This window comes from Tachyglossus aculeatus, chromosome 4 (genome assembly GCF_015852505.1).
Source record: "Tachyglossus aculeatus isolate mTacAcu1 chromosome 4, mTacAcu1.pri, whole genome shotgun sequence".
Taxonomy (NCBI): domain Eukaryota; kingdom Metazoa; phylum Chordata; class Mammalia; order Monotremata; family Tachyglossidae; genus Tachyglossus; species Tachyglossus aculeatus.
Window position 1 is genome coordinate 16,840,137 of NC_052069.1, and position 7,392 is coordinate 16,847,528.

The 7,392-nt window shown below is 42.5% G+C and overlaps 1 non-coding gene across 1 annotated transcript; it reads left to right on the forward strand.

Annotated features, from left to right (window-relative positions):
• The first annotated feature begins 6,324 nt into the window (after positions 1–6,324).
• LOC119927963 lies at positions 6,325–6,462 on the forward strand. The gene has a single exon (XR_005450926.1). It is a non-coding gene; the product is annotated as a small nucleolar RNA SNORA7 (small nucleolar RNA).
• Positions 6,463–7,392: the final 930 nt, after the last annotated feature.

Consider the following 7,392-nt stretch of genomic DNA (forward strand, 5'->3'; position numbering starts at 1 on the left):
AATCCCTTCTCTTTGTGGGCAGGGATGATTCATACTAACTTTACTGGTTAGAAAAACATTAGTGCCTAGTGGATAGAGCATGGCCCTGGGGGTCAAAAGACCTGGCTTCCAATCCCTGCTTCACCATATGTCTGCTGTGTAACCTTAGGCAAGTCACTTCATTTCTCTGCACCTCAGTTAACTCATCTGCAAAATGGGGATGAAGTCTGTGAGCCCCATGTGGGACAGGGACTGTGTCCAACCTGATCACCTTGTATCTACCTCAAAACTTTAGAACAGTGCTTGGAACATAGTAAGTGCTTAACAAATACCACAAATATTAGCTGGGCTTAGCTGGTGAAGTGTACATTTAAAGGAAAATGACTTAGAGGGTGTTGGAAAGAAGGGTAGCTCTCGGGTGGATGATTGTTTTTCTAATTTTATTATAGGGATCCAGACTAGTCATCATTTGGAGGCAAATACTCTGGAATGAGATTTAAAATTTAAGGAAGCACTTGACCAGAGGATATTTTCTATGAGACGTGTTCAAAACAAGTGGGAAAAAAGAGACACCTTACTAATAAAAAAAATTCCTGTGTAGAGGACAGATCAGAGGTGCACTAATGGTTATAGACTCCACAAACAGAAGTCCTTGTAAAGGAGGGTAAGCCATGACTGTGAGAAGTCATGGCCAGATCCAAAAAATGAAATAGGAATGAGACAATCTACTCTATGCCCTGTCTTGGCAGTGTTTCCCAAATCGCACCTCTCACTAAGTGATCATCATCAAGTATTTATTAATGAACCACCCAAACCCATAGTTTTGTGTAAGTGATTTATATTTGACCATCCAGGCCCTTTCTATAACAGAAAGTGGATTATGGGCTAAACCGCAGAACAACGTTTTCCACAAGATAGCCCTGGTGGTATCAGCACATTGACAAACTATGATAGTGCATCTCTCCAAAGTGTTCTTTAGGCAGTTTCCAATTATTGTCCCTTTCATGTTTTCCCAGTACTTTGATTTTGAAGGTTTCCCAGAATGCACAAGTACTTCCCAAGCGCTTAGTACAGTGCTCTGCACACAGTAAGTGCTCAATAAACACGATTGAATGAGTGAATGAATGAATGGAAACCTGATGGGATCACCTGAGATCTGTTGAAGAACTCCAAGTAGAGAAGAAAGCCAGAGTAAGGCTTTCTGTAATGATTCCAGGATCCCCCTCCCTGAAGACAATGGAAGTGGTGGCATGAGATTGGAAAAGTTTGGATTAGGGCTCAGAGCTGCTGGTGTTGAGTGGGAGCTAACAATAATAATAATAATTGTTAAGTGCTATTGCTTATGCCAGGCACAGTATAGAGCCTTTGAGGTGGAAACAAGCAAATCAGTTTGGACACAGTCCCTGTCCCACATGGGGCTTACAGTCTCAATCACCATTTTACAGATGAGGTAACTGAAGCCCAGAGAAGTGAAGTGACTTGCCGAAGGTTGCACAACAGACAAGTTGTGGATCAGGATTAGAACCCATGACTTTCTGACTCCCAGGACTATGCTCTATCCACTATGCTGTGCAGATGTTACAGTAGCAGCCTTGGACATTCTTAGAGGGCTGGCAATCTCACCCCAATATCAGTTAATCAATCAATCAACCAATTGTATTTACTGACTGCTTAATTTTGTTCCCTGCCCCTAAGTAGCTTACACTATAGGAGGGGAGACAGACACTGACATAAATTACAATTAGGTAGAAGTAATAGTAATAGTAGTACTACTATTAGTAGTAGTTGTAATCCCGGCTCTCCTACATATCTGCTTTGTGACCTTGGTCAAGTCACTTCACTTCTCTGGGCCTCAATTCTCTCATCTGAAAAATGGGGCTGAAGACTGTGAGTTTCATGTGGGACAGGGACTGTGTCTGATCTGATTACCTTGTATCTTGGCACGTAGTAGGCACTTAACAAATACCACAGTTATTATTATTATTAGTAATAGTAAAAGTAGTAAGAGTGGTAAACAACACACTTTACAGTTATATACATAAATGCTATGGGGTAGAGGGAGCCCAAGTGCTTAAGTGGTGTGGAAGTAGCGAGAAGCAGCATGGTTCAATGGAAAGAGCCCGGGCTTTGGAGTCAGAGGTCATGGGTTCAAATCCCAGCTCTGCCAATTGTCTGCTGTGTGACCTTGGGCAAATCACTTAGCTTCTCTGTGCCTCAGTTACCTCATCTGTAAAATGGGGATTAAGACTGTGAGCCCCACCCGGGACAATCTGATCACCTTGTATCCTCCCCAGGGCTTAGAACAGTGCTTTGCACATAGTAAGCACTTAACAAATGCCATTATTATTATTATTATTATTATTATTAAGTATAACCTGGGCAGATGAGAGATTCATCAGGTAAGGACTCCTGGAAGAAACTTCACTGTAGAAAGGCTTTGGAAACAGGGAGATCAGTGCTCTGCTGGATGTGTAGGGGGTTGGAGGGAGAAGGAGGCCTTTTGGAGGAGATGTGATTTTAATAAGGCTTTAAAGTTGAGGAGAGGGATCAGAGAAAGTGATAAATGCAAACCACGAACAAAGGGCTACTGATGTGTGAAGCATGACACTGATGGGGTTGGGTCAAACCAAGGATGCTGTGGAACAGCTGAAGCTCTGGCCGTCCTCCTGCCTCCCTGCTTTGAGCTTTAGGGTGTGTCTGACTGAAACCAAATCCTCTGCCTCTGTTCCCAGCTGCCCAACTCTGGCTGTTGAGGGGAATGGAGAGTCAGGGCTCCTGTTTCTTCTGCTGCTGCCCATATTGGGGTTGAGTGGGGGTGGGCTCCCAGGGTTACGGAAGGGGCAATCACCTAGAGAATAAAGTACATTCCTCTCACATTCTCCCATTTAGAAGATGAAGCAAGATTTCAGCTAAATAAAACTGCAAGAAAACATACCAATCATTTGCAGTGGCCTGAGAACATACCAGGATTCATTTTCAGATCATTCCATTACCTTAAAAATATTATGGCTATCTGGCTGATCCAGAACTGGATCTTGAGATTTGAATGTATACTTGTGCCTGGCACATATTAAACACTTAATATTTTACTTGTACATATCTATTCTATTTATTTTATTTTGTTAATCTGTTTGGTTTTGTTCTCTGTCTCCCCCTTCTAGACTGTGAGCCCACTGTTGGGTAGGGACTGTCTCTATATGTTGCCAACTTGTACTTCCCAAGTGCTTAGTACAGTGCTCTGCACACAGTAAGCGCTCAATAAATACGATTGATTGATTGATTGAAATACCATAATTATTATTATTTAGAGATCCTTCAGTACATTGTTTTAGAGGTTAATGTGACCATTAGGTCAGCCAACTGAGAATTTCCAAAAGGTTCCTCTAGGTTGAAAACGTAGTTGGCTTGAATTCCCAGACTGGGTAGAATACCAAATAAATATAAACAAAAGATCCCAGCTAGTGTTTAATAAGTGCTCTTGGCAGAGAATAGAACAGATTTGTCCCTTTTTCCTTGCTCCTGTTTTCCTGATTGTAAACCTCCTCCAGAAGAACCTGTTCTTGAGGATAGGTGGAGCGACAGACATATACCATTATTCATTCATTCAACCATTCATTCAGTCGAATTCCTTGATTGCTTACTGGAAAGTACAATTCAGCAATAATGAAAGACAACCCCTGCCCACACCAGGCTTACAGTCTAGAAGGGGAGAGACAGACAACAAAAGAAGTAAATGGGCATCAATATAAATAAATAGGATTATAGATATGTACTCATCAAAACAAACATGCATTAATATAGATAAATAGAATTATAGATTAATTCAGTCAGTCAGTCATTTATTGAGCGCTTACTGTGAGCAGAACACTGTACTAAGTGCTTGGAAAGTACATATATACATTACCAACATTCCTGGCATTAGGGCAACTTTCCCTGGTAAGTCACAAGATGGAACACTTGATTCTTAGGTCTTAGCTATTAGATTGTAAGCTCTTTGAAAACAGGGAATGTGTCTACTATCTTTATTCCATTGTACTCCCCTAACTGCTTAGTATAGTGCTCTGCACTCAGAGAGCACTCAATAAATACCATTGATTGATTTAGTGGAGCCCCATGTAGGACAGGGGCTGTGACCAATCTAATTATTTTGGGCCTACTATGTGCTCGGTTGGCACATAGTAAGTGCTTAACAAATGCCACCATTGCCTTCTTTATTCACACTTACAGGGTGGCTCAATGGAAAAAGCACGGGCTTGGGAGTCAGAGGTCATGGGTTCAAGTCCTGGCTCCGCCAGTTGTCAGCTGTGTGATTTTGGGCAAGTCACTTAACTTCTCGGTGCCTCAGTTACCTCATCTGTAAAATGGGGATGAAGACTGTGAGCCCCACGTGGGACAATCTGATCACCTTGTGTCCTCCCCAGTGCTTAGAAGAATGCCTGGCACTTAGTAAGCACTTAACAAATGCGATCATTTACAGCTTACCAGGGAACATGTCTACCTTTGTGCAATTGAGAGAGTATATTGCCCTGTCTCAAGGTCTTAATATAATGCTCTGCACACAACCGCACTCAATAAATACAATTCATTTATTGATCAGTTGTTGCTTCACTTTGAAAGCATTTGCAGCTGCAGTAGTCTTTACTGAGCATCTAATATGTCAATAGTAGAATTGATGACTTTGCTGGAGGTGATGCTATGTTCATTAGGGTGTGTTTGAAAGAGACTTGCCCAACTTCTACAAGAAAATGCAGTTGAGCGAAGCAGCCTGACCTAATGGAAAGAGCTCAGGCTCAAGAATCAGAGGACCCAGGTTCTAATCCTGGCTCCATCATTTACCTGCTGTGTGACTCGAGGAAGTCATTTAACTTCTCTGGGCCTCAGTTTCCTCATCTGTAAAATGGGGATTCAATACCTTTACTGCCTCCTACTTAGATTGTGAGCCTCATGTGGGACAGGGACTGGGTCTCACCTGATTAACTTTTATCTACCCCGGTGCTTAGAACAATACTTGACACATAGTAAGCCCTTAACCAACATCATAGGTATTATTATTATTGTTATTATTAAACACCTCTTATGAGTTCTTTGCCATTCAGGTGAGTGTTGCTCAGAAATCAGTGGTTAAGAATAGAAGGGGTTTTAACTTAGGAGAAAATGTGCTTGAGTTGCTTTTGGAGCAGTGCTAATAGTTAACACTGAACTATCTACACTCTCTCACTTGGATCCCACATGCTCAGCATGCACTGTATTAGTCTTCTGAGAGAACGTATACAAAGAGAATTACATGGTCCCTGTACTAGAATACACTCCAAAGGGGAAGACAAGCACACAAATGCCAAATATACAATAGTTGATCTGCCGCTAACCTCCTCACTGTGCCTCGTTCTTGCCTGTCCCGCCATCGACCCCTGGCCCATGTCCTTCCCCTGGCCTGGAATACCCTCCTTCCACACATCTGCCAAGCTAGCTCTCTTCCTCCCTTCAAAGCCCTACCGAGAGCTCACCTCCTCCAGGAGGCCTTCCCACACTGAGTTCCCTTTATCCTCTCCTCCTCTCCATCCCCCCGCCCTACCTCCTTCCCCTCCCCACAGCACTTGTATATATATTTGTACAGATTTATTGCTCTACTTATTTTACTTGTACATATTTATTATTGTATTTATTTTGTTAATGATGTGCATATAGCTATAAGTCTATTTGTTCTGAAGATTTTGACACCTGTCTACATGTTTAGCTTTGTTGTCTGTCTCTCCCTTCTAGACTGTGAGCCCGCTGTTGGGTAGGGACTGTCTCTATATGTTGCCAACTTGTACTTCCCAAGCGCTTAGTGCAGTGCTCTGCACACAGTAAGCACTCAATAAATACGACTGAATGAATGAATGAATGAATGAATCATTAACCGTGTGCAGAGTCCCATACTAAGCAGTTGAGGGAATACATTACAACGGAGTGTAGACATGCTTCCTGCCCTTAAGGTGCTTACAGTCTAGAGGGAAGAGAGACATTAAATCAATCAATCAATCAATCAATCATATTTATTGAGAACTTACTGTGTGCAGAGCACTTTACTAAGCGCTTGGGAAGTACAAGATGGCAACATATAGAGATGGTCCCTACCCAACAGTGGGCTCACAGTCTAGAAGGGGGAGACAGAGAACAAAACAAAACATATTAACAAAAGAAAATAAATGGAATAGATATGTACAAGTAAAATAGAGTAATAAGTATGTACAAACATATATACATATATACAGGTGCTGTGGGGATGGGAAGGAGGTAAGGCAGGGGGCGAAGAGGGGGAGAGGAAGAAGGGGGATAAATTACAGCTAGGTTACAGAAATGTTGTACCTCTCAGAGTTGCACCTGGAGTGTTTCCAGTACTCTACCAGTCATGACTACAGAAGGGAGAGTCAAGCAGAGGCCTATCCATTCCATTCCTAGCTTGAGCAGTGGCCAGTGAGTGGAAGGCAATCTGCTACAAGTTAAAACTCACACGTGCTAGGCAGCAGCGGCAAGGGAAAGAGTCAAGGGAAGAGACTTGCTTACTGTGCAGAAGGAGGCAATGGTAAACCACTTCCATATTTTTACCAAGAAAGCTCTATGGATATGCTACCAGAACGATTGTAGATGGAGGTGGGGTGTTCTGGGAGAGATGTGTCTATAGCATCACTATGGGTCAGACATGACTCGACAGCATAAGACAACAACAGAAATGCTGTGGGCTAAGGCATAGTGTGAATATCAAGTGCTTGAAGGATACATGAGAAGAAATTAAAGAAAAATACACACAAAATCAATGACCACAGAAGTCTAATAAGGTGAGGGGATTGCAGGGATGACATGATCAGGCAAGTGCTTAGTACAATGTTCTGCACTCAATAAATCCAGTTCTGCACTCAATAAATACAATTGATGGATTGTTGGCAATTACAGGGGAATTAATCAGGAAGAGTCACTTGGAGGAGATGGATTCTTAGGCGGGCTTCAACATAAGAGGAGGATGTAGTTTGGCATCTGATACAGAAAATTGGAATGATATTGCCTCAGAGCTGGGAGACTCAGGAGCAATGGAGTTGAGATATTTTGGGAAGGGAGGAGTAGAGAGAATGGCTTGAGGGAAGCACATCCACCAAGCTAGCTCTTTTCCTCCCTTCAAAGCCCTACTGAGAGCTCACCTCCTCCAGGATGCCTTTCCACACTGAGCCCCCTCCGTCCTCTCCCCCTCCTCCCCCTCCCCACCCTCCGTCTTACCTCCTTCCCCTCCCCACATCACCTGTATATATGTATATATGTTCATATGTATTTATTACTCTATTTATTTTATTTGTACATATTTATTCTATTTATTTTATTTTGTTAATATGTTTTGTTTTGTTCTCTGTATCCCGCTTCTAGACTGTGAGCCCGCTGTTG